Below are 26,888 nucleotides of genomic sequence, written 5' to 3'. Positions count from 1 at the left end.
GTGGAAGTCAGTAGTGAAACTAACAAACAGAGGTTCTCTAGCGCCTTTTATACAGGGGTGGTCACTGCCGGTACTGCAGTCTGAGACCAGTTATTCTCTTAAAGGTACATACACAACACTTTGTCCTCCTTTGTTGGATCCTAAACTGCTCCCAATCCTCAGGTTTACCGCTTTTTCTGGCCAATTTATATGTCCTCTCCTTGGATCTTATGCTATCCCTAATTTCCCTTGTTAGCCACAGTTGAGTCATCTTTTTTGTTTTATTTTTAGGCCAAACTGGGATGAACAAATTCTGTAGTTCATCCATGTGATCTTTGAATGTTTGCCATTGCCCATCCACCGTCAACCCTTTGAGTGACATTCCCCAATCAATCCTACCCAACTCGCACCTCATACCATCGTAGTCTCCTTTATTTAAATTCAGGACCCTAGTCTCTCAGTCAACTATTTCACTCTCCATCTTAATGAAGAATTCTATCATATTATGATCGCTCCAACCCAAGGGGCCTCGCACAATAAGATTGCTAATTAATCCTTTCTCATTACATAATACCCAGTCTAAGATGGCCTGATCTCTGGTTGGTTCCTTGACATATTGGTCCAGGAAGCCATCCCGTATACACTCCAGGAATTCCTCCTCCACAGTATTGTTACTGATTTGGTTAGCCCAATCTATATGTAGATTAAAGTCACCCATGATAACTACTGTGCCCTTATTGCACGCTTCTCTAATTTCCCATTTAATGCCATCCCCGACCTCCGCATTACTGTTTGGAGGTCTATATACCACACCCACTGACATTTTCTGCCCCTTGGTATTTCTCAGTTCTACCCGTACAGATTCCACATCATCAGAGCTAATATCCTTCCTTTCAATTGTGTTAATCCCCTCTTTAACCAGCAATGCAACCCCACCTCCTTTTCCTTTCTGCCTATCTTTCCTGAATATTGAATACCCCTGGATGTTGAGTTCCCAGCCTTGGCCACCCTGGAGCCATGTTTCCGTAATCCCAATCATATCATATTCGTTTACCTCTATTTGCACAGCTAATTCATCCACCTTATTACGAATGCTCCTCGCATTAAGACACAAAGCCTTCAGGCTTGTTTTGTTAACACTCTTAGATCTTTTAGAATTATTATTTACTGTGGCCATGTTTGATTTAAACCCTTGATTTCTCTGCCTGTCACATTTTTTTTTTCTCCTTCCTGTCTTTTGCTTCTATCCTTGTTTCCCTTTCCTCTGTTTCCCCGCTCAGGTCCCAACCCCCTGCCATTTTAGTTTAAACCCTCCCCCAGTGCACTAGCAAACACTCCCCCTAGGACATCGGTCCCGGCTCTGCCCAGGTACAAGCCGTCCGTTTTGTACTGGTCCCACCTCCCCTAGAACCGGTTCCAATGTCCCAGGAATTTGAATCCCTCCCCCTTGCACCATTCCTCTAGCCACGTATTCATCTGAAATATCCTTCTATTTCTGCTCTGACTAGCATGTGGCACTGGTAGCAATCCTGAGATTACTACCTTTGAGGTCCTATTTTTTAATTTATCTCCTAACTCCCTATATTCAGCTTTTAGGACCTCATCCTGGTTTTTACCTGTATCGTTGGTACCTATATGCACCACGACAACTGGCTGTTCACCCTCTCCCTCCAGAATGCCCTGCAGCCGCTCTGAGACATCCTTGACCCTTGCACCAGGGAGGCAACACACCATCCTGGAGTCTCGTTTGCGGCCGCAGAAATGCCTGTCTATTCCCCTTACAATAGAATCCCCTATTACTATAGCTCTCCCCCTCTTTTTCCTCCCGTCCTGTGCAGCAGAGCCACCCCTGGTGCCAGGAAGTTGGCTGCTGCTGCCTTCCCCTGGTAAGCCATCCCCCCCATCAGTATCCAAAGCGGTATATCTGTTTGAGAGGGGGATGGCCACAGGGGACCCCTGCACTAACTGCCTGTGCCTAGTACTCTGCCTGTTGGTCACCCATTCCCTTTCTACCTGTGCCACCTTTATCTGCGGTGTGACCAACTGATTAAACGTACTATTCACGACGTCCTCAGCATCGCGAATGGTACAGTATGTATTCAATCGCTGCTCCAGCACCGCAATGCGGTCTGCCAGTAGCTGAAGCTGGACACACTTCCTGCACACGTAGCTGTCAGGGACACAGGAAGTGTCCCTGAGTTCCCACATAGCGCAGGAGCAGCATACCACAGCACTGGGCTGTCCTGCCATGACTTACACTTTAATTAATTGAAATTAAATTAAATCAAATCAATCCCACCAATTACACTACAGATAAATGATATATTTTAGGGCCCTGGTTTACCAACAGTCCCCGCTACACCACAGAGACCCTAGAAACTATAAACCACAGAGTTAGAGTTTAAAAAAGAAATACTCACCAACCAATCACTTACCTGCTTTCTGGTGACATCACACTTCGATTACTTTTTACTTCTCTCCCTCTCTGAGACTGGAGATTAGTACGCCTACCTGGTCTCTGGGGGCCTTTTAAAGCCTCGCCGCTCGCGTTTCCTGCCGTCACCGCTGCCACCGACGCTGTGAGGCCTACCTGGTCTCTGGGGGCCTTTAAAAGCCTCGCCGCTCGCGTTTCCTGCCGTTGCCGCTGCCGCCGACGCTGTGAGGCCTACCTGGTCTCTGGGGGCCTTTTAAAGCCTTACCGCTCGCGTTTCCCGCCACCACCGCTGTCGCTGTGAGGCCTACCTGGTCTCTGGGGGCCTTTTAAAGCCTCGCCGCTCGCGTTTCCCGCCGCCGCCGCTGACGCTGTGAGGCCTACCTGGTGTCTGGGGGCCTTTTAAAGCCTCGCCGCTCGCGTTTCCCGCTGCCGCCACTGCCGCTGATGCCGTGAGGCCTACCTGGTGTCTGGGGGCCTTTTAAAGCCTCGCCGCTCGCGTTTCCCGCCGCCGCCGCTGCCGCTGACGCTTTGAGGCCTACCTGGTCTCTGGGGGCCTTTTAAAGGTCTCGCCGCTCGCGTTTCCCGCTGCATTTAGGTCAAATGATCCTCAAGTTTCTCGGCAATGTCTTCAAACGACACATCCTTCGCTTTTCCTGGTGTAAGTAGGTTTGTCAATGTTCTGTAGACATCTGGCCTGACCTCCTTTAGAAAAATTGTTTTCTAATGTTCACAAATTACTTTATTTTGAGCTTGAACATTCTCATCTGCACCTTCGGTCTCAATAATTTTATTGGCCTTAAAAAAATCTCCATCCGTTCAGTGTAAGAACTGAATGGTTCGCGAGCTTGGTCATACATGCCGAAGCTTCCGATGAATCCTGTAGGCGTGGTCATGATTGTCCCGATCCCGTTGAACAGTGACTCAGCACACTACCTGTGTACCTTGAGAATCAACGCTGCTGTTGCTGTGTATACATACACACGAAGGCGAAGCACAGACAATTTTGCATCAGCATTAACAGTAAAACATTGCAAAAAATTCAGTTTAGGTGTCATAAATTCACCTTAAACATTTCCATTCGAAGGTTGTGTAATGATCAATAACATGTCATTCTATAGTGGACACTAGGTGGAGCCGTAGAGCTGTGTAGAGCTGTATATAGCTGTATGTATAAGACTACACTACCCAGCTGTATGTATATTAAGACTACATTACCCATGAGGCACTAGGCTACCCACAAGGCTGCAGTCAAGATGGAAGCCTCTACAGATACTGTACCTAGTCCACATGTGCTCAATAAAAGTGTCTAGCAAAAGCTAGCTGTGTTCATAATAAGAATGTCTATTTATTAATGAACATAAGAGGTTGAACACTGTGTCCTTGCATGATCCCTAAAAATGGTTTTGGGATCCTGTTCTTGTCGCCAAAGAATGTAATATATATGGGTAGAATAAATGAAGGACAGAGACACGATGAGCTGCTAGTCAAGGTGCTTGTTTACTAGGCCAGAGCGAACTGAGCATGCTCATACTAAACCATGTGACAAACCATGTGATAAACCATATGATGATACATTACACCCATGCATCAATGTGTGGCTCTCACCCACACCCCATTACATCTTAAACTGGCAGGAAGTGTGTGAGCATCTGGCCATCAATCTGGACATTTTGGTTCAGGTTAGCTACGGCAAGGGGAGAAATCTTAAGGCCAAGCCAACTATAGATGTTTGAAACACTTCCTACCAGTCAGATCAAGAGCAGGGCCGGCACAGACCTGTGAGCAGGGTACTTTCATTATCTCATTTGGGGAATGGTGCTCTGAAGGAAGGCCCAGAAAAGGACAAAATAATGACAAACTGGAGAAATCTAAAGTTTAAAAGGAAGGATTTCAAACAGGTTATCTGGGTAAGTGCAAGCTTGATATAAGTTCAAGCCAGATGTAGTGCCTGAATTAACATGGCAAATCAGTCAACATGACACAATATGATCCAGTGCAACCCTGGTGCATAATATCTCGTGATGTCATCCAAAGATACCCAACACTACACAATGCTCCATATGCACAACTTTAATGGGGTAAATCGAGATCAGCAGGGAGATTGTGCATCATAGGACCTCGATTTGCATAGATTAATGAGGCTCCTGCCTGATTCAGGCAGGCACCCAGCCGAAGGCCCTTAGAAAAATGGCAGTGGAGCAGAAGTGGGGCGGTAAGTCGACCACCTCGATTTTAATTCCACCACCACCCTGTTTCTGCTGGGCGGAGGGAGTTCAAACCGCCCCTTTAATTCTTATGAAGCCCACACACAGCCATGTGGTTGGCTGAATATGAACTGGCCTAAAACTAAATAATGATTATTATTGCAACTCCTCCGCATTAGTGAAGCCAAACAAAGCCACACAGGTAAACGTTTGCAATGGCCCGTTCCCAGACTAATCCGCACAGTTTCTCACACCCAACGGCTCTTCAATTTTCAGGTCGGTCTTCCGAACAATCACTTTATTCAAAATGTGCTGCATTGAAAAACAGTCAACAAAATAAAGCCATACTGGGGAAGCTTGTAAACACCAGACACAGAATGATGTTCATGGGCAAATTTACTGAATTCCACAGCATGTCTTCTGCAGCTTATGGAGACATTGGCCCATAAATTCGGGTCGGGGGCTTCCCGCGGGTGTAAGCCCCTGACCTGCACTTACCTTGCGCGCCGGCAGGTGAGCTGTAGGGCCCCATGGAATTCCGCTCCGGGGCCTGGCCCAGCTGCCGGCGCACAGTGCTTGCGTGTCCCAGGGGCGCAGTTAGTGCGATGTGTCCCCTGGGATCACGTGAGCCATGGGCAGCCAATCGAAGGAGGGAAAAGCCCATTCATAAGATTGACAGGAAGACCTGTCAAAACTTATAAATACTACGGCCCCAAATTAGCAGTAAACCTTCAAATAATTTTTTTTTAAATCACACTTTTTAAATAAACTATAAATTACATTAAATAACTATTTTAAACAATAATTTAAATTTTTGAAAAATATAATTTTATATTCTAACGGGGCTAAAAATAAACTTACCTTGCTTTAAAGTATTTAAAACTAATAAACCTGTGGAAAAAATGTTTTAATTTTAATTAATTGACCACTTACCTTGTAAAAAGCAGGCCTTACGCCTGCTTTTTACATTTCTAAATACTGCAGGCTTACGATCCCGGGAAAACCTGCAAAAAAACCCTAAGTTCAAAGCGCACGCGCAGCCTCTCCTGCGCGCGCGTTCGACCTCTGAACCTCTTCGTTCAGAGGATCGGAAGTGCCGGTTTCCCACGCATGCACAGTGCATGCAGAATACCGGCACTTCCATTTGGCCTATGGGTGAGTACCCTGTGCGTACTCACCCGTGGAGACCCGAATTTCTGGGCCATTAGGTTGGAGCTGAGCATTGCCAGCCCTAATACTGTGGAGTGTTGTAAGAGTTGGGTTTTAGTACAGCACGATTTTTGTAAGAGGATTTTGTGCTCTGTGATCAAGAAGCTGTACTCTGTTTGATTCCCTGCCCTGGGAGAGGTGTGCACCCAAGGGCTAGCAATTACTGCAGTTGCAATAATCTGCTTACTGGATTTAATGTTGTCTTGTGCTACCCTGCCCAATACTCTTTGAAGTGGTGGATGTTACCATACATACCAGAGGGCTACAGGCTAAAACTAATAATAACATTATTTACAAACAAATAGTAATATCAGGTGAAATGATTGGTAAATGTCACAAGATAAATATAGCATTAATACAGGAACAGGAGTAGGCCATTCAGCCCCCTTGAGTCTGCTCCACCATTCAATTAGATCATAGCTGATACGTATCTTAACACCATCTAACCACCTTGGTTCTGTACCCCTTAATACCCTTGGCTCCCGGTTAAGCAATGCCGCGATTTCAAAAGTCTCATCCTTGTTTTCAAATCTCTTCATGGCCTCGCCCCTCCCTATCTCTGTAATCTCCTCCAGCCCCACAACCCCCCACCCCCCCACCACCCCGAGATATCTGCGCTCCTTTAATTCTGCCCTCTTGAGCATCCCTGATTATAATCGCACAACCATTGGTGGCCGTGCCTGTAGTGTATGTGCTTTAAGTCAGAACTACTTTTTACAGCTCCTGTATACTGTAGTACCAGCAGTAACCACACCGGTATATAAGCTGTGCGCATGCCTCTGTACTCCAGTCTAGAGATGACCCTCCTCCAGTAAAGACCTGTTGTTTGTTTATGTACAGCATCCATGTAATTCTTTATCCACTGAACCACGGATCTAACAGTGGCGACGAGTGTTGATGCGAATCTACCTGCAACATTAAACAAAAACAAAAAATAGTCGAGTCCAGGAACACGGGCGTCGACCGCGAGCAACCGCCCAGCAGTCAGGCAGAGATCCAACTTCGCTGGGGAGGCTGTGGAGAGCCGGGCTTGGTTCCCCAGCCACAACGAGCAGTAAGAGACCGACGACAGGTCCAGAGCAGACCCTTCCCAAGCAGCGGCGGCTGGAGCCGACCGATGGCAGAGAGAGAGAGCCGGGCAGCGTCGACGGGGTAAGAAAGAGGGTGAAGAGAGCAGGGCGCAGCCAGGGATTGATCACCGAGCGGTGTCGAGGAAAAATACTGCAAACCGGAGCGAGAGCGGGTAAGAAACAGCCGGGTTCTAGACTGAGCGGCGTCGACAAATATCAATTTAAGAACGCGCAGAGCACAGCCAGGGATCACGGGCTGATCAGGGTCCGCGGGGCGAAGCAAGGGGAGACGCCATTGAGCCGCGGAGAAGCAGGGAGAGCGCGGGAGGCGCCATTGAGCCGCGGAGAAGCAGGGAGAGCGCGGGAGGCGCCATTGAGCCGCGGAGAAGAAGGAAGAGCGCGGGAGACGCCATTTTGCGAAGCTGCAGCGGAGAAGACGGGCGAGCACGGGAAGGAAGGAAAGCGCGGGAGACGCCATTTTGTGCCAGCGGAGAAGAAGGGGAAGCGCGGGAGGCGCCATTGGGGATAGTTAACGCACAACCAAGGATGCCGAAGAGTGGCAGTATCTCTACGTTCGACAATGAAGTCGAAGATTGGGCGACATATGTGGAACGTATTGAGGTGTACTGCAGGGCGAATGAAGTGCCAGATGCTAATAAAGCACTGGTTCTGTTAAATTCCATGGGTGCAAAAACTTATGGGTTACTGCAAAATCTAATAACCCCAGAGAAGCCGGTAAGCAAGGATTTTGGAAGCATAGTAGAAATCTTACAGGACCACTTAAGCCCCACACCGCTGCTGATAGCAGAACGATTTAAGTTCCATAAAAGGAACCAACACAAAGACGAAAGCAATGCTGAGTACCTAACGGAACTGCGCATGCTATCGAAATACTGCCAGTTTGGAGCGGGACTAGCAGACACGTTAAGGGACAAGTTTGTGTGTGGGCTACAAAGTGAAGGAACCCAGAAACGGCTTCTATCAGAAAAGGACCTTACGCTGGACAAAGCTTTCAATATGGCAGTATCACACGAAGCAGCCGCAAGGGGCGCTGCAGAGATACAACGGAGACCGCAAGAATACGGCACCAACAAAATGACCTATAGAACAGGGAAGTGCTATCGCTGCGGCAGAACAACACATGACCAGAAAGATTGTTGGTTCAAGGACCAAGTGTGCAGACAGTGTGGGAAAGCAGGACACATAGCAAGAGTCTGCAGGTCTGGGAAGAAAACCAACAGTAAGAAATCTCCACAGGAGAAGTACAAAAAGGTACACCAGGTGATGGACAGTGGTTCAGACGAACAGAAAAGTGACACAGACTCCGGAAGCAAGGAGCTGGGTTGTCTGAAACTACATAATATAACCGAAATAGAGGATCACCAGACTATCTGGGTTACACTCAAGATAGACGGAGTCCAAGTGGAAATGGAATTGGACACAGGGTCAGCTCTAACAGTCATGAATCAAAGACACTACAAGCGGCTATTTTCACACATACCCTTGAAAGCTACAGAGATTGTCTTGAAGACGTATACGGGGCAAAAAGTCTACCCCAAAGGAAAAATAAGGGTGAAAGTGACATATAAAGGTCAGGAAATACCTAAAATGGATATATATGTATTGCCAAATGGAGGACCACCACTGCTAGGACGTGAATGGATCCGGAAGATACATTTAGATTGGCATTCCATACAGGCACTGAAGGTGAAGGCCAAAAAGGATGACGACGTCACACCTGGACGACTGTCAAAAATGCTAACTGACGCAAAAGAAATGTTCCAGGAGGGACTAGGAACACTAAAAGGAATAACAGCAACAATTAAAATAGAGGATAATGCAAGCCCAAAGTTTCTGAAGGCCAGACCAGTGCCTTATGCGATCAGACCAGCGGTTGAAGCAGAGCTGGAAGGGTTGGAACGTTCAGGAGTACTGTCCAAAGTGGACTGGAGCGAGTGGGCTACACCCATCGTCCCTGTAATGAAGAGGTCGTTGAGTAATACGCCTGGGGAACCAAAGAAGGTCCGCATCTGTGGGGATTTTAAGGTGACAGTGAACCCAGTCCTTCACACGGTGCAATATCCGCTTCCACGAATTGAGGATATTTTCGCCTCGCTATCTGGTGGTAAACGCTTCACCAAAATTGATCTAGCCCAGGCGTACTTGCAAATGGAGGTAGAAGAAGCTTCGAAACATTACCTTACGATCAACACCCATAAAGGTCTCTATCAATACAATCGGCTGGTGTTTGGAGTAGTCTCGGCTCCGGCTATCTGGCAAATGGCGATGGATCAGGTCCTGCAAGGGATTCCAGGGACCCAGTGTTATTTGGATGACATCTTGGTCACAGGCGAAAATGACGGTGATCACCTCGCTAACTTGGAGAAGGTGCTCGCCAGATTAAAGGAATATGGGCTACGAGCTAATCGCCACAAGTGCGAGTTTTTCCAGAAACAGATCTCGTATTGCGGCCACGTCATCGATGAAGAGGGGTTACATAAGTCCCCTGACAAGATTGAGGCAGTAGTCAAGGCTCCAGCACTGGAAAATGTGTCACAACTGAGGTCGTTCCTTGGGCTGGTAAACTATTACCACAAGTTCTTACCAAATTTGTCAATGGTACTACACCCGCTGAACACCCTACTGCAAACAGGGGTACCATGGGAGTGGGATGACGAACGTAGACGAGCTTTCCAGAAGTGTAAAGAATTGATCACATCAAAAGAGGTGTTGGCCCATTTCAACCCAGCACTACCAATTCGTTTGGCATGTGATGCATCACCCTACGGCATTGGAGCGGTGCTGTCGCACAAATTCCCAGACGGGTTGGAGAGGCCAGTGGCCTTTGCGTCTCGGTCACTAACCTCAGCCAAGCGCAACTATGCCCAGATTGACAGGGAGGCCCTCAGCCGAGTATGGGGAGTAAAAAAATTCAACCATTATCTGCATGGGCAGAAGTTCACCTTGCTGACTGACCACCAACCACTTGTCTCCATCTTTAATCCTAAGAAGGGCGTGCCAGTAATGACTGCACAGCGGTTACAAAGATGGTCCCTGTTTCTAGGGGCGAATCAATATGAAATAGAATATAAAGGCACGAAACAGCATGGGAACGCTGATGGGCTATCGCGCCTGCCACTGCCTACGGTGGAGGAAGCACCAGCAATGGACCTTATCGAGATATTTTATTCGTCGATAATTGAATGATTGCCAGTAACAAATGCGGATATAGAGAAGGAGACCTGCAATGATCCGACGCTGTCACGGGTATATGAATTGACGGTGAGGGGATGGCCAACACATGGCGACTCACTGTTGCCAGCATTCTCATCCAGAAGAGAACAGCTGTCAGTATGCCAGGGGACAGTGATGTGTGGATCCAGAGTGGTGATTCCACCCAAGTTAAGGGAGAGAGTGCTAAAGGAGCTACATGAAGGTCATCTGGGGGGAGTGAAAATGAAAAGCCTTGCTAGGGCTTATGTGTGGTGGCCGGGAATCGATCAACAAATCGAAGACCTAACTAAGAGCTGCTTAGGATGCCAGAAGGTCCAAAATGCACCACCACATGCCCCTCTACACCCATGGGAGTGGCCCTCCTCTCCATGGCAACGGGTGCACATTGATTTCGCTGGTCCATTCATGGACTCAATGTTCTTAATAGCAGTGGATGCTCATTCAAAGTGGCCTGAGGTGATAAAGATGTCTTCAACCACTACAGAGAAAACGATTGCAGTCCTACGGACCATATTTGCCAGAAACGGTTTGCCAGAGCAGATCTGCTCTGATAATGGACCACAGTTTGTGTCCGACGAGTTCCAAAAATTCATGAAAAGGAATGGGGTAAGGCATTACACATCCGCCCCGTATCATCCAGCCACCAATGGATTGGCTGAGAGGTTCGTACAAACCTTTAAGAAGGCGATAAAGGCCATGTGCGAGGAGGAAATTCCACTACAGCATAAGATGGACAATTTCTTATTAGCCTACCGAAACGCGACACATGCAGTTACCAACCAGACCCCGGCCATGATGTTCTTTAACCGAAGGTTGAGATCTCGTCTGGACTTGCTCAGACCAAATGTGCGAAGAAATGCTGAGGACAAACAATTCCAGCACATCAACGAGAAGCCGACAAGGAGCTTCAATGTAGGGCAACCAGTCTTGGCCCGTGACTATTGAACAGAGAAGTGGCAACCCGGAACGATATGTACAAGGCAGGGGCCATTAATGTACACAGTGGATGTCGGGGAGAACATTGTGAGATGCCACGTCGATCAGATCTTAGCGTCACAGGAAGGCGTCAACCCCATGTCTCGAGTACCTGGGGATGAACCCGACATACCGGTAGCATCTACTTCAGACCCAGTAGCAGTGGAACCCGATGAACCACCCGATGAAAAGGGGTCAGAATCGCCTCTGCACCAAGAACAAGAACCTCCGGAAAGGCGCTATCCCGAAAGGGTCAGGAAGCCGTCCCAAAGACTGAATCTATAAATGGACTTTTTGTTATTGAATGTACATGTAAAAATGTAATTGTTATTTGAATATTAAGGGGGTATTAATCTAAAAAGGGAGGAATTGTAGTGTATGTGCTTTAAGTCAGAACTACTTTTTACAGCTCCTGTATACTGTAGTACCGGCAGTAACCACACCGGTATATAAGCTGTGCGCATGCCTCTGTACTCCAGTCTAGAGATGACCCTCCTCCAGTAAAGACCTGTTGTTTGTTTATGTACAGCATCCGTGTAATTCTTTATCCGCTGAACCACGGATCTAACAGTGCCTTCTGTTGCCTAGGCCCTAAGCCCCGGAATTCCCTGCCTAAACCTCTCCACCTCTCTACCTTTCTTTTCTCCTTTATGATGCTCCTTAAAACCTACCTCTTTGACCAATCTTTTGGTCATCTGCCTTAATTTCTCTTTATGTGGTTCGATGTCAAATTTTTTTGTCTTATAATACTCCTGTGAAGCGCCTTGTGACGTTTTATTACATTAAATGCGCTATATAAATACAAGTTGTTGTTGCCTAACAAAACCTATCAATTTCAGTTTTGACATTTTCAATTGATCCCCAGCCTCAACAGCTTTTCGGGGGAGGTTGTTCTCGATTTCCACTACCCTTTGTGTGAAGAAGTGTTTCCTGATATCACCACATGGCCAGCCTAGCTCCAATTTTAAGATTATACCCCCTTGTTCTGGACTCCCCACCAGAGGAAATAGTTTCTCTCTCTCTCCCCTGTCATATCCTTTAATCATCTTTAACAGCATAATTAGATCGCCCCTCAATCTTCTATACTCAAGGGAATACAAGTCTAGTCTAGTCTTGCCCTCACAATTTAACCCTTTTAGCCCCGGTACCATTCTGGTGAATCTGGCGGCACCTCCTCCAAGGTCAATATGTCCTTCCTGAGGTGCGGTGCCCAGAACTGTACACAGTGCTCCTGATATGATCCAACCAGAGCTTTGTAGAACTGTCGCATGACTTCCACCCCTTTGTATTCCAGCCCCCTTGAGATCAAGGCTAACAGTTCATTAGCCTTTTTAATTATTTTCTGTACCTGTCAAAGGTTTTGTTGCTTGCTGCACCTTTTGATGCTTTGCGGCTTGTTTTCCTCTGGTGAGAACTAGTGAAACAATCACTAACCCGTTCACATAACATATAGTGCAAATTATAGAACATCTGAATATTATGTTCCACTTTCAGGTTCCTTTGCGCATTGTTCTTGTTCAATGGGTTGATGACAGCTTGTATAAACAACCCGTGTCCCTTATGATCTGAAATCTACATCTTCTCACTTTCTGCTTTGTAGAGCACACAAACCCGGGGATTAACAGCTATTCCAAATGTCGTTTTGTTACTGGATTAGGCAAAGGCCCGGATTTTCCGGGGGACTGTGACCACGTACGCATGTCGTAAGTGCCCCGCAAGTTCCGGGTCTCTGCATGCGCTGTGCGTGTGCGAAACCCCGGAACTTGCGATCTGTCAAGTTTCAGCTCGACAGATCCACCACATCCCTGGAAAATGGACATTCACTGGCGGAGAGCTGCCCAGTGAATGCCCATGAAACTCTTACGCCTAAAATATTTTTAAATTATTTAAACATAAAAAACTTTAAAATTAGTTATTTTTAGGCTCTTTAATGAATTTTGAACATGTAATGATTTCTTTTTATTTAACTGGTGTGCAATTGTGTTTTTTATGTCATTCCTATTCATGCTTATGAGGATTCTGTACGTAAATTGAATCCCCATAAGCACAATGGGGATTCCACCTTTTTGATTGGTTGGCCTGGCCCACGTGATCCCAGGGGCGCTTGCGAACCACCTGCACCCCAGGATACGTGGGCCTGTACACAGGCGGACGCGTAGAGGCCCAGGAGCGCCAGTCCACGAACTTCCGAGAATGTCTGTGTGGAGTTTGCACATTCTCCCCGTGTTTGCGTGGGTTTTCTCCGGGTGCTCCGGTTTCCTCCCACAGTCCAAAGATGTGCGGGTTAGGTTGATTGGCCATGATAAAAAATTGACCCTTAGTGTTAGGGGGGATAAAATACGTGGGGTTACGGGGATAGGGCTTGGGTGGGATGGCTGTCGGTGTAGGGACCGGGTGCTAGGGTTTGGATGATCAGCCATGATCTCGTTGAATGGTGGAGCAGGCTCGAGGGGCCGAATGGCCTACTCCTGCTCCTATCTTCTATGTTTCTATGTTCATACATTTCTTGCAGTTCGGGGGCATTCGCCCGCGGGAAGCTTCCGACTCGCAAACTCAGGCCCATTGTCTCATGCCGGTTCCCACCCCTACCCAGATTCGTTAGAAAATATTACACGTAAAATGTGAGATTTAACAATAAATCCAATTTATTTACAAATACAGATTATAAGATATATAGTGAATTGGACTAATCATAGAGTACAAGAAAACTAGGATTGATAACTTTCATGTGAAATTTGTGAGACTTTGTTGTCTGAATGCCCTTCAGAAATCAGTAAGAATTCAAGTGTGTAGATATCTGCTTATTTTTCTGAAGGAAATATGATTATTTTTAAAGATATTACCAAACAAAAGTGCAATAAAGTAACACATTGTAACTTTAGGACAGACAGCAACCATAGCCACACAAACCAGTTAACCAGTTACAACACGCTCCTCTGCCAAACCACATTTGAATCTGATGTTACATGGTGATGAAACTTGACCAATTTACAGAGTCCGATCCTGGCTATATATAAGGTCATATAAACTTAGCGAATGGCAGTTGATGCTAGGTCAATTTTTAATTTTTAATCTGAGATTGAAAGATTTTTGTTAACCAAAGTTATTAAGGGACTTGGGGCAAAGGCAGTTAGGTCACAGATCAGACATGATCTCATTGAATGGCGGAACAGGCTTGAGGGGCCTACTCCTGTTCTATATTAACTGAATTAACTAATTACCTTAGGTACCCAAGAATATGCTAACTGAATTAACTAAATCTGGAATTATAAATGCTAGTATCAGTAATGGTGACCATGAAACTTCCGGATTGTCATAAAAACCCAACTGGTTCACTAATGTCTTTTAGGGAAGGAAATCTGCCGTCCTCACCCAATCTGGCCTATATGTGACTCCAGACCCACAGCAATGTGGTTGACTCTTAACTACCCTCTGAAATGGCCTAGTAAGCCACTCAGTTGTACCAACCCGCCACGACAAAGTCAGCACTGAGGGAGTACCTTCACCACAAGGACTGCAGCGGTTCAAGAAGGCGGCTCACCACCACCTTCTCCAGGGCAATTAGGGATGGGCAATAAATGCCGGCCTTGCCAGCGACTCCCACATCCCATGAACGAATAAATAAAAAGAAAACTAATTAAACCAGGTACCCAAAAACATTGTCCAGAACCTTCTTTTGAAGAAACAAGAAACAGTCAATTTTGATTTGAAACCTTATTTGGAAGAATATCTACGCTAAGCCGAAACCAGTGCAAGTTTCAGGTTTGTGACACATCACATACCATGAGCTCTGTGCTCTCCTTCAGCCTTCAAAGACCCCATGCCTGCCAAACATTCTACCAAACAGACCAATTATAGTCTCCTCAGATTGCATTTGAGGCATTTCCTGAGGGGCTCCACCACCTGTTGCACTTCGCTCGTTCCCACTGAATGGCAGTTCTGTCTTTAAATGTAAGAGTAGTGGAAGTGAGACATGATGATTTGGCCCAAGGAAATTAATTCCTGCAATACGTTCTTATCCCATCATACCATGTATAATGTGATTTGCATTTTTGCTAGTATAACATGTTAGACCTTACTGTGCTCTTGGGTGTCGGCAGTTTTTTTGAGTGTCTATATATATCTAAGTGCAAATTTCCATTAGATGCATATTATCTCTGTGCTACAGTAATATTCAGGTCTAACCTTGCTGCTATTCAATAAGTCTTGCAGTTATTTCCTTAATTGTTTTAGGTTTTTTCATCCCAGAGATTGTGTTTATCTTCCAATGCCCCACTTTGCCCGCTTCGCATGTTTCGTTGCTGAAACTACAGTACTATTCTCTGTTGAAATGCATTTGTTCTCCTACAGCTACTGGGGGAGAAATTGGCCAACCCCCCCCCCCCCGAAAACGGGTGTATGGATCGCAGTACGCGATGAACCCGCGCCCGTTCATTGTGTTGCAGGCAGCACGGCAAATTCGTGCTACCTTCTCTTTTACATGTTTGCTGCATGCAGCCCGTGCGCCCTGTTCATTGGCTGCACGCATCAGCAGGGGGCCCGATATCGCAAGTGGCTAGTGTTATTTAAAGGCAGCCTGCACCTCTTAAAGGGGAGGTGCATTGTGGCTGAAAGAAGTGGTGGGAGTCATTTGAAAATTGAATCTGTTATCTGATACTTTGAGCAATGGCTGAATGTGTGAGAGAGCGGGCACCAAGGTTTTCAGGCGCTGCACTGGAGGTCTAGGTGGAAGAGGTGGAAAGAAGAGATGACCTGTATCCACAGGGGTGGGGGGCAGCAGGCAGGAGGCCCTCCAGACAAATGCTCAGGAGGCAATGGGAAGAAGTAACGGCGGAGGTCAATGCCAGGAGTGTTGCTCCAAGAACACGGATGCAGTGTAGGAAGAAGTTTAACGATCTCACATGAGTTGTCAAGGTTAGTGAGTTCATCTTCAAATGCCACATCCTGCCAACTGCACCACAAGCCTCAACCACTTCTCAATTCACTGCACCCCCAGCACCCACCTACCAACAATCTCTATCAATCAGTACTCAACCCTTCAATTCATATACTTTACCTCACCCTCACACACTTAGAACTGTTGCAAGCCTTGCACTCACAGCTCACACACACTGGCAGCTATTCAACCATGACAGCCACATCACCCAAACATATTGCAGGACACTCACTGACACACTTCCCTCTTTCTTGCAGGAGAAGGTGGCACATATCAGGAGGCAGCAGGGAAGAACTGGAGGAGGACAAGCACGCCTGTATGTTTTAACCCCCATGGAGGGACAGTGCTGGACATCATGGGAAGTGGCATTGCTGAGGCCATAGCTACTGGTGAGGCTGAAGTGATCGATGATCAGGACATCTGCATGCCTAATCCTCCTTCTCTCATCCCACTTCTTCCTTATCCCTCAATCTCTTCTGATTCAGAAGCTGCAGATGGTGTAAGCACACATTTCTTACTTTCTCCTCTCCCCTCACTACAACCCAAGCCTTGTCCCTTTTCCATTTCAAATACCCAAGAACTGGAGCCTTCCCAGTCAGTAGAGGAAGAGGAAGAAGACAGTGAAGATGAAGAAACACCATCACTCGATCTTACACTCGCAGCCAACAGCTCAGACACTGGCACTGCATGTATTTTAGAGGCTAGGATAGAGGAGGGATCGGCATGTGGTGAGACACCGGGCACAAGTGCGCAGGAGCCAGGGCGGGGGGAAAGTATAGTGCAGGTGCCAGCTCACCAGAGGGCGAGGTCGCACACTAGTTCTGCTGCAGAGGACTCAGATGAGGACTTTGATGAGCCAGGTTACAGAAGAAGGGTGATGGGTGTACATAACCAAATGCTTGGTGCACTGGAAAGTATGTGGTGTATTTGGACTTTCAGAAGGCTTTCGATAAGGTCCCACATAAGAGATTGGCATGCAAAGTTAAAGCACATGGGATTGGGGGCAAGGTACTGTCTTGGATAGAGAACTGGTTGGCAGACAGGAAACAAAGAGTTGGAATAAACGGGTCTTTTTCCAAGTGGCAGGTAGTGACTAGTGGGGTACCGCAGGGATCGGTGCTAGGACCCCAGCTATTCACAATATAAATGATCTAGACGAGGGAATTGGATGTAATATTTCCAAGTTTGCAGATGACACAAAGCTGGGTGGGCATGTGTGCTGTGAGGAGGATGCAGAGAAACTCCAGTATGATTTGGACAGGTTGGGTGATTGGGCAGATGCATAGCAGATGCAGTATAATGTGGATAAATGTGAGGTTATCCACTTTGGTGGCAAAAACAGGAAGACAGATTATTATCTGAACGGCAATAGATTGGGAAAAGGGGAAGTGCAACGAGACCTGGGTGTCCTTGTTCACCAGTCGCTGAAGGTAAGCATGCAGGTGCAGCAGGCGGTTAAGAAGGCAAATGGTATGTTGGCCTTCATAGCGAGAGGATTCGAGTACAGGAGCAAGGATGTCTTGCTGCAGTTGTACAGGGCCTTGGTGAGACCACACCTTAAGTATTGTGTGCAGTTTTGGTCGCTTTATCTGAGGAAGGATGTTCTTGCCATGGAGGGAGTGCAGCGAAGATTCACCAGACTGATACCTGGGATGGCAGGAATGACATATGAAGAGAGATTGAGTAGGTTAGGCTTATATTCGCTGGAGTTTAGAAGAATGAGAGGGGATCTCATTGAAACTTATAAAATTCTAACAGGACTAAACAGACTAGATGCAGGAAGGATGTTCCTGATGGCGGGGGATTCCAGAACCAGGGGTCACAGTCTAAGGATAAGGGGTAAGCCATTTAGGACTGAGATGAGGAGGAATTTCTTCACCCAGAGAGTGGTGAACCTGTGGAATTCTCTACCACAGAAGGCAGTTGAGGCCAATTCATTAAATATATTCAAGAAGGAGTTAGATATATTTCTTAAGGCTAAAGGGATCAAGGGATATGGGGAGAAAGCAGGGGCAGGGTACTGAATTTGGATGATCAGCCATGATCTCATTAAATGGCAGAACAGGCTCGATGGGCCGACTGGCCTATTCCTGCTCCTATCTTCTATGTTTCTATGTTTCTAAGTAATGCCTGCATTCAATATCAAGGAGCCTGGAAGAGTCCAGCACCCACTTAGCACAGAGCTTTGCACAGACCTTGGAGGCCATCCTTTCCAACATGCAAAATCAGCACACCTATGGAACCAACCACGTCGTCTGATGGCCAATGTCACAACTTCCATTACAGCACAAACAGCTTCCATCAAAGGTCTGAGTGCTGCAGTGGAAGCTCAGACTGCTGCCTGTTCAAAGGGGCTTCCAGGGCATCATAGCAGTCCATCAATCTGTTCTCCGACAGATCAGTAGGATTGCTGAGGCACCTCCCCAGGAGAATGGCAGTGGCTCCATGGAGCACAAACCTGTTGTCCTCTCTCAGGATGACAGCATTCCTGCTCCCACCTCTGCCACTCTGCCAGTGCCCTTGCTGTTGCCTGACAGCCAGCCAGCCCAGACTGCTGCAGCCCATGCTGAAATGATGCAGTCTGAAGTCAGGCCTCCTAGCTGCTTGAGTCATCTTCCAAAGCCATTTACAATCTCCTCAATTGAAGGTCAGAAGCCTTCCACCACCCATGCTGCTGCCACTGGGGAAGCACCTCGTAGGAGCACTAGGATAGGCAAAGGCACACAGAAAACAGGCACGAGGGTAATTAGTTTATTTTTGTTTGCATTATGTCATGATTGAATTTATAAATTTGGATTGCAATGTGCATTTTCTGGTGGTTTTTATTTTTGTATTGTGGGAAAGAGGATGGTGTGATGGTTAGTGATAGAGGAAAATAGTGGGACCGTTGGTGAATGGGGAGGTGTGGGTGAGGTTATTGGTATCTCTCATTAATTATTTCATCACGTAGAGCCCGGGCAGAAAGGGGCTGTCTACATTGTAGCCTCCCTTCCTCTTCCTGTTCCTCCACTTCATGTTGCACTTCCTCCTCCTCCACTTCCTCCTTTTCCTCCTCCTCCTCCTCCTTCTCCTCCTGTTCCTCTTGCTCCTGCTCTTCAGCTTCTCGCCTGATAGGTGGTGGCGATTCAGGAACTGTCCCTTTAGATTGGAAAATTGCGCCTGTCACTCCATTATTTAAGAATGGCGAGAGAGGGAAACAAGGGAATTATAGACCAGTTAGCTAACATCTGTTGTCGGGAAATTGCTAGAGTCTATAGTTAAGGACAGGGTGACTGAACACCTCGAAAATTTTCAGTTGATCAAAGAGAGCTAGCATGGATTTGTGAAAGTTAGGTCATGCCTGACAAACCTGACTGAATTTTTTGAATAGGTGACTAGAGTAGTGGTCAGGGGAATGTCTATGGATGTTATTTATATGAACTTCCAGAAGGCATTTGATAAAGTCCCGCATAAGAGACTGTTAACTAAGGTTGAAGCCCATGGAATTGAGGGCAAATTATTGATCTGGTTAGGAAATTGGCTGAGTGGCAAGAGACAGAGAGTAGGGATAATGGGCAAGTACTCTAATTGGCAGGATGTGACTAGTGGTGTCCCGCAGGGATCTGTTTTGGGGCCTCAACTATTCACAGTATTTATTAACAACATAGATAATGGCATAGAAAACCACATATCCAAATTTGCAGATGACACAAAGATAGGCGACACTGTACGCAGTGTAGATGAAAGCATAAAATTACAAAGGGATATTGATAGATGAAGTGATTGGGCAAAACTGTGGCAAATGGATTTCAATGTAGGCAAATGTGAGGTCATCCATTTTGGACCATAAAGGATAGAACAGAGTACTTTCTAAATGGTGAAAAGCTAAAAACAGCGGAGGTCCAAAGGCCTAGAAATTCAGTGGCCTGCGCCACCCGTTAGCGCCCTAAGAGGGCACTTAGTGGGTTTTACGCCACTGGCCACGCCTCCCGCTAAATTTAGCAGGACGCTAATGGCGGCGCTAGCCGTTAGCGCTGCGCCGCTACCGATGATGTCATCGGTGTGCGCAGCGCCCCGCTACCGCCCCGAACGCGAAATTTAGTAGCGCCCCCTGCTTTAACGCCGGTTGCAATTTGCGACCGGTCCAGGGGGGCCTACCTGCGGCGGTAGAGGCGCTGAGGTGCGGGGCGGCCATTTTTTTTGCTGGCCACCTGCCAGCACCTCCCTACGCTGCCGCCCCCGGCCTCCTGAGCACCGCCCCCCGTGGAGTGCTTTCCTTGTGTCCCAAGAGCCTGGCACTTCTCCTCGGTGCCGGGCTCTTTTGCCAGCACTCGCGCTCTTCGAGCGCGCTGCAGCAGGCCCCTCCCCTTTAAGAAGGGGAGGAAGGCCTGCAGTACCACAGCATGCCATGCCGCAGCGTGTGGCGCTGCGGCATGTTGCGCTGCGAACTTCAGTTGCAGCACCCCAAGAGGGATGCGGGGCGCCTCGAGTAGCACCGCGCTTCCGTCTGGGGCGCTGAAACTGAATTTGCGACGGGCAGCCGCGACTCCTTCCGGGGCGGTACTTCCGGCGCCCTGGCGAGACTGGCACCCCAAACGGGGCGCCAGTGAATTTCTAGGCCAAAGAGACTTGGGGGTCCAGGTACATAGATCATTAAAATGCTATGAACAGGTACTAGAAATAATCAAAAAAGTTAATGGAATGCTGGCCTTTATATCTAGAGGACTAGAATACAAGGGGGTAGAAGTTATGCTGCAGCTATACAAAACCCTGGTTAGACCACACCTGGAGGACTGTGAACAGTTCTGGGCACCACACCTTAGGAAGGATACATTGGCCTTGGAAGGAGTGCAGCGTAGGTTTACCAGAATGATACCTGGACTCCAAGGGTTAAATTATGAGGAGAGATAAATTAGGGTTGTATTCCCTAGAATTTAGAAGGTTAAGGGGTGATTTGATCGAAGTTTTCAAGATATTAAAGGGAACAGATAGGGTAGATAGAGAGAAACAATTTCCACCGGTTGGGGATTCTAGGACTAGGGGGCATAGTCTAAACATTAGAGCCAGATCTTTCAGGAGTGAAATTAGGAAACACTTCTACACACAAAGGGTGATAGAAGTTTGGAACTCTCTCCCGCAAATGGCAATTGATGCTAGACCAATTGTTAATTTTAAATCTGAGATTGATAGATTTTTGTTAACCAATGGTATTAAGGGATATGGGCCAAAGGAGGGTATATGAAGTTTGGCACAGATCAGACATGATTTCACTGAATGGCGGAACAGGCTCGAGGGGCTGAATGGCCTACTCCTGTTCCTATGCTCCTATGTGGCAAGGGCTGTTTCCTCATAATGGCCAGTTGTGAAGCATGCAGCATACTACCATGAATCTTGATACCCACTCAGCTGAGTACTACAGGGCTCCTCCAGAGCAGTCCAAGCAGCAGAAGCGTTTCTCAAGACGCCGATGGTGTGCTCTATAATGTTCCTTGTGGCAGCATTGCTCTCATTGTAGCCATGCTATGAACATGTGCATGGGTTCAGGACCAGAATCATGAGTCATGTCATGAGTAGATAACCCTAGTCGCCCAGTAGCCAGCCTTTGACTTGCCAGGGTGGGTCAAATATAGGTGGCACAGAGGACTTCTGCAGAATGAAGGAAGTGTGACTACTGCCAGGATAACGGGCATTCACCTACATGATGCATTGCCTGTGGTCACACACCAGCTGCACACTGAGGGAGTGAAATCCCTTTTGGTTCATGAAAATGGCCGAGTTGACTTGAGACGCACACAAGGCAATGTGCGTGCAATCAATGGCACCCCGCACCATGGAGAAGCCTGCAATACATGCAAACCCTCGTGCTCACTCCACCTGGTTGTCGCTGGCTTGAAGGAATGAGATGAAGTTGTCTCTCTTTGTAAAGAGAGTCTGAGTGACCTCCCTTATGCAGCAGTGCACTGCAAACTGTGAGATGTTGCTTATATCACCGGCCGCAGCCTGGAAGGAACCAGATGCATAAAAGTTAAGAGCCACGGCCACCTTGACAGCCACGGGCAATGCGGTCTTTGCCCTGCTTTGAGGTTGCAGTTGTAGCTGCAGCAGGTGGCAGATTTCAGTCACGACCTCTTTAGTGAAGCGAAGATGTCTCAAGCATTGGTCCTCGCTGAAGTTGAGGTAAGAGAATTGCTCACTAAGGACCCTCTGCAGATATGGTCTCCTGCTGAGAGCCCTTCTTGCCATCCTCCTCCTCCCCCTTCTAGCAGCTTGTCCTGCTCTGCGTGGCCTCTCTTCATTCTCCCAGTCATGCTCAATTCCCAGAGGAAGGCCTACCAGCCACCCATGTCTGGAAACAACTTTTTTCAGCACAATCTTTCAAATAGCAAGAAAATACTTCAGCAGCAGCCAGACCACCCCCTGTAAACTATTGAAACTTTAGGCAAGTATAGGAAAGCTCCAAAAATGCATACAATTGCACCAACAGCCAGAAGAACTGATCCAGCAACTAACCTGTAAGTAGTTGATGATCCCTTTAAATAGCGCTGGTGGGGGATCTTTCATGCCATTTAACGTCATGTTCAGCTGTGCCAGGTTAAGGCAGGGCATAGGCTGGAGCATGGTGTTTGAAAATGGCAGTGCTAGCATCAAATTAGCAAACTGATTGATATCATAATCTGCCTGCTGTGCATGCCGCCTGCAGTTGTGAGGTGTGCCTGCGCAAACCCCTTTACCAAGATGGTAAGTATGTGCATGCATCTCGGATGCCATTTTTGAGCGTTAGGAGGCCGTGTAGTGCCTAAAGAGCGAGCCCAATTGCTCCCCCACTCTCGATGTAATTTCCATACAATTATTTTACATACTGTATTACAACATGGATGTAGGCTATTCGACCCGTGTTGGTGTTTATCATCCACATGAGCAGTGATCGTAATCCCTTTATTCCTTTTTACTTCAAACTACCTATCTAACCTATTATTAAATATTGTCATGGTTAGATATAGAGAAACTAGTTCCTCTGGTGGGGGAATCAAGAACAAAGGGCATAACCTTAAAATTAGAGCTGGGCCATTCAGAAGTGAAATCAGGAAGCACTTATTCACATAAAAGATAATGGAAACCTGGAACTCATTCCCCTGAAAGGCGGTGAATGCCGAGTCAATTAAAATGATCAAATCTGAGGTTGATAGATCTTTGTTAGGCAAGGGTATCAAGGGGTATTGAACAAAGGCAGGCAAATGGAGTTGAGGTACAGTTCAGCCATGATCTAATAGAATAGCAGAACAGGCTCGAGGGGCTGAATGGCCTACTCATGTTCGTTCGCCTCTGCTTTGATCACTAATTCTGCCAGCACATTCCACAGCTTCACAACCCTCTGTGTAAAAATGTTTCTCCTGCTGTCTGTTCTCTCTTCCATTTAATCTTACATCCACGTCACCTAGATCCCTCAATCACTGGAAACAGTCTGTTTCTATCTTCTTTGTCCCATCTCTTCATAATTTGAAATACCCGATCAAATAACCCTGTACTCTCTGTTCTAATGAAAACCGCCATCATTTTCAAGTCTTTCTTCACACTGGTATTTCCTCATACTGCCCAAAACTGCACACAGTACTCAACCTCTGCTCTTACTAAGGTATTATATAAATTCACTATTACATCCCAACTTTTATATTCTATACCTCCTGTCATAAAACCCAGTATTCCATTAGCTTTTTTTTATAGCCTTAACACACTTGAGGTGCTGCTTTTAATGTCTTCTGAACCTGAACTCCAAATCTCTCTGCTCTTACATATCACCCAGGTTTCTCCAATTCAAAGTATATATTTTTTTGAGCAAAATGTACTACCTCACATTTTGACCCACTATCTTATCAATATCCCTCTCAGATTCCTTTGGTCCTCAGAATTATTTACTCCTTCTCTTTTAGTATCGTCTACAAATTTAGACATCATTCCCTCTAGCATTCCAGAGCTGCACAATGACATTTGGGAGATTTATACTGGTTTAAGTGGTTCATTAGCTGCTTGAGAAGTGTTAAAGGATCATTAGTGCAGGTGTGTTGAAATTGGCTGAGATATGCTCGATATGGCTGATGAATGCATTTTCGCTGGAATTGCAGGTTAGAAAGTCACGTGTTCCTGTGTTTCTGTTAATGGTTCATGATCAGCGAGAAAACTCAGGCATCTCCTGAAGTCCTCACGAAAAGAGAGATTTCAGCCCCAGGTGTCAAAACAACATTCTCACCTGTGTCTTTCTTTGTCCCCATCCATTGGCTTCCCATCCCCACTGCATTGAATTGAAAACCCTCATTCAAAAGTCTTACCATAGGCTTCACCCCTTCACATTCTCCATCCTTATGTGCCAGTATGTGCCGCCATTTTTCAGATTCTGACCTCCTGTACAGCCTTAAGCTGCTCTGTCTGACAGAAGTGGCACCCGCAGTCCTGTCAAAGACTCCTTTCCCTACGGCAATCAATTGCCAGCGGGGAAAATAGCAAATTTGAAACTGGTGCCTTTCAAAGATTTTTTTAAATGCTTCAGCCGGCACAGCAGTGCTGATGCAGCAACACTAAAAATATGCTAATGAATTCTGATTTGGTGTACTTTCCCTTGATGATCTTTCAGACAGTGGCTTCTTAGAAGTGCACAGTCACTAAACCCCAACTAATGTTATTGATTAAAAATAATGTATCAAAACCTCAGTGAACATTTAATAAATATATTGTGCACCAACAGAACAAAATAGTGCACAAAGCAGTTTAACACCAACATGCTTAATGTTCATACACCAGTAACATACAGCAATATATTCATTGTAAGTTTTTAAATAAAGCTGTTTTTAAAAATAGGTTCCCTATTGTGATGGTCCAGTGGTACAGTGTTGGAGCTCATAGCATTATACCACACAACAAGATATGGGCGTGTGCCCAGAACCCCACATACAGTGAGACATGCCCTCCTGAACAGAACCTGAGCAGAGCCAGGCAGAGTGGAAAGCTGAGAAGCACAGGCACAAAAAATAATTAAAATGGCTAATGGAATGTTGGCCTTTATTTCAGACGGTTTAGGGTTAGAAGTTATGTTACAGTTATATAAAACTCCGCTTAGACTCCATCTGGAGTACTGCGTTCAATTCTGGGCACCGCACCTCAGGAGACCTATATTGGCCTTGGAAGCAGCGCAGCATAGATTTACCAGAACGATACCGGGGCTAAAAGGGTTCAATTATCAGGACAGGTTGCACAGACTGGGCTTGTATTCCCTTCATGTAGAGGATTAAGGGATGATCTAATTGAGGTGTTTAAGATGATGAAAGGATTTTATAGGATAGATAGAGAGAAACTATTTCCTCTGGTGGGGGAACCCAGAACAAGGGGGCACAACTTTAAAATGAGATCTAAACCATTCAGGGATGATGTCAGGAAGCACTTCTTCACACAAAGGGTAGTGGCAATCTGGATCACGCTCCCCGATAAAGCTATTGCAGCCAGGTCAATTGAGTAAAATTTCAAAACTGAGATTGATAGGTTTTCACAATAGCAAAATACTGCAGATGCTGGAAATCTGAAATAACAACAGAAAGTGCTGGAAACACTCAGCAAGTCAGGCAGCATCGAGGAGAGAGAAACAGAGTCAACATTTTGGGTCGAACTCTTCGTCAGTACTGGAAAAGGTTAGGGAGGAAAGATTTGGCGCCTGTATTTCTTCCTTTTTTCTCTCGTTTCCTCCCCTGGTAGCTGTTAATGTTGCTGCCATCATCATCCACACATCATCTCGTCATCTTTTGTTTCTTAACTTGTCCCATTACCTCTCCTTTTGCCTTGCACCATCATCCCTTTTGTCCGTCAATCTCTCCTGCCTTCCATCCTATCACAGACCTACCCTTTGTTCTTTCCTCCCTTCCTGTCTAAAAACCTCTCCTCCCTAACCTTTTCCAGTTCTGACGAATGGTTCGACCCAAAACATTAACTCTGTTTCTCCTCTCCTCGATGCTGCCTGACCTGCTGAGTGTTTCCATCATTGATAGATTTTTGTTAGGCAAGGTTATTAAGGGTTACGGAACCAAGGCAGGTAAATAGAATTAAGATATAGAGCCGTGATCTAATTGAATGGCGGAACAGGCTCGAGGGGCAGAATGTCCTCCTGCCGTTCCTATGTTCCTACAAGCACTCTGCACACGTTCAGTGGAGTAGCACCGATGGAGGGCTGTGAGCAGTGCATCTCATCTACCTCCAAATTCTACCACCACCCCCCACCCTCTGAGATTGGAGACTTACTGTGTGGAGACTCACAGCCATCAACCTTCATCTCTCCTCTCCATGGCACAGCATATTGGATCTCTCAAACTGCCAGCGTACCTCCCCACTAAGCCAATGTTTTAAGAGCAGCTGATTTTGAGGTTCAATCTTTGACTCTGTGTTTAGCATTAAGCGGAGAGGTCCTGATCACTCCCTCTGCATTAGAAAATCTGATTCACGTACACAGAAATCGTATATATTTCTTAGCCCTCTCACACGCAACACAAATGAAGGTATTTACTTCCTCTGATCTTTCTTTATCGGCTATATCCCCCAGTACACAGCAAATTTCTACTCAGTTTCCATACACTTCTGGGTTCGTTTTTTTAAAAATCACATTTGCACGCAGATTTCCAACCAGCAGCTTTACAGGCTCATTGTTTGATCAACACACACTGTACGAGTCTTTGAAAGAAAAAAATTCCTGAGACACTTTTTTTTCTTCCCTAGTCTGTGTGATGGACAGATAACTGCAAAACAAGTGCTATTTATAGCAGTGGAGGAAGTGTGGCCTCCCTTCTCTCTGTTTCTCATTGTTCTGTCTGAAAAAAAATTGTCTGCATGCAACT

At 46.5% G+C, this 26,888-nt stretch overlaps 1 pseudogene; it reads left to right on the top strand.

The window, feature by feature from the left end:
• The first annotated feature begins 4,600 nt into the window (after nt 1-4,600).
• LOC147104286 (uncharacterized) lies at nt 4,601-25,589 on the top strand (annotated as a pseudogene).
• Nucleotides 25,590-26,888: the final 1,299 nt, after the last annotated feature.

The sequence above is a fragment of the Somniosus microcephalus genome, chromosome 19, assembly GCF_052327205.1.
Source record: "Somniosus microcephalus isolate GS21.2 chromosome 19, FLI_Smic_1.0, whole genome shotgun sequence".
Lineage (NCBI taxonomy): Eukaryota > Metazoa > Chordata > Chondrichthyes > Squaliformes > Somniosidae > Somniosus > Somniosus microcephalus.
Note: the sequence above shows the minus strand (reverse complement) of the source record. Positions and strands in the feature narration are given on the sequence as shown.